Source organism: Kryptolebias marmoratus, linkage group LG23 (genome assembly GCF_001649575.2).
Source record: "Kryptolebias marmoratus isolate JLee-2015 linkage group LG23, ASM164957v2, whole genome shotgun sequence".
Classification (NCBI taxonomy): Eukaryota; Metazoa; Chordata; class Actinopteri; order Cyprinodontiformes; family Rivulidae; genus Kryptolebias; species Kryptolebias marmoratus.
In genome coordinates, this window is record NC_051452.1 from 15,553,225 (window position 1) to 15,554,812 (window position 1,588).

The window sequence follows — 1,588 nt, forward strand, 5'->3', positions numbered from 1 at the left end:
CACGAAATAGATTAAATTCAGCTTTTTCTGATATAATTGAATGAATTTAACCTCCATCTAGGGCTTCTCACAATAGTATTAACTGCAGTCATATGGAGATAAATTGGTGATCTCAAAGTATTATGCTCCCAAGAGACGACCGCTGCCATTAATGGTTGGGTAACCCAAAAAAAATCAATTCTTCAAAAAGATCGATGTGGGGGAGAGTAAAAAGTGTAATTCCTCCCAGAAGGATTTTGTAACCGCCAAACATCAGCAAGACTTCGCACAAACCTTTAAGTGCAGCATGTGTTTTTGGAATGCGCGGCATCACAGCGCTTCTGTCTAATGTCATGTCCATCACCTCATTAAAGTCTCCTGCTGCTATAATGGGATAGTTCCCTAAGTCCATTAATTTCTTCTCCAGCTGTCCAAAAAAGGAAGGGTCATCAACATTAGGTGCATACACATTTGCCAAAATAAATTTTTTTCCTTGGATTTCGCATAGCATCAGAAACATCCTCCCTTCCTTATCTTTACTCTACTTCAGGCATTTGAACTGCAGGCGTCTATCAATGAGTGTAGCCACACCTCTGCTTTTACTGTTAACACAACTAGCACCCACAAAGCCCACCCAACCTGCACCCAGTCTATGTGATTACAGCAGGGAGAGATGTGGCTCCTGGATAAATACAATATGACATTTCTTAGCTTTGATAAAAAACAATATTTTTCTTCTCTTTACAACATTATTTAGGCCTTTGACATTCCAGCTCATAAAACTCAAATTATTACAACTGAATGAAATCTTCAAGATGTATGTAAAGCAAGTAATACTGTAAACATATTCTCAATATTGACTTCCTAGGCCTGAGCAAAAAACAAGAAAAAACACACAACCCCCCCCAAAAAAAGACAACCCCCCACCCAGCTACACCCAAATCTAGAACAACTTTCATAATATTTCTAACTAAACTATAACTGAGTAACCAGGCCTTACTCTGGTCCGCGATCATACACTCAACCTATGCCCCCCCAGAGCCCACCACCCTCCACAACCCCTCCTTATACAGCGTGGGTGGAGAATATGCAGTCAAGCGAAATAATATGCAGAAAAACTTTAAGCTCACACCCATAAAGTTCAGAACAGAAGCCAGACAATCAAAATACCACATAATTCAAAACTAGTCCAATTGAGTAAGGAGCAAACACCGGTGTAGATATAAATTAAATGCACATACACTCCTGATGAAAATCTTAAGACCAGTCAAAAAATTGCAGAATTTGCATTTTGCACTATTGGATCTGAGTAGAGCTTCACAATGTTAAAGGAAAAAATCAGTGCAAGAGACAAGAACTTTTGAGCAGGGCATTTTCTGCAAACTGCATTTACACTCAAACATGATTTTTTCAGCTGATCAAAAGTTTAAGACCATAATCTTTAAAAGCCAAAAACTGTGCAAAAATCTGGATTCCATGTCATTTTCTGTCAAGTCTTTACACTGTCAAGACCTCCTGATGGCAAAAGCAAAAAAGCTCACTGACTTTGAACGTGGTAGGATTGTTGAGCTGCATAAGCAAGGCCTCTCACAACGTGCCATCGCTGCTG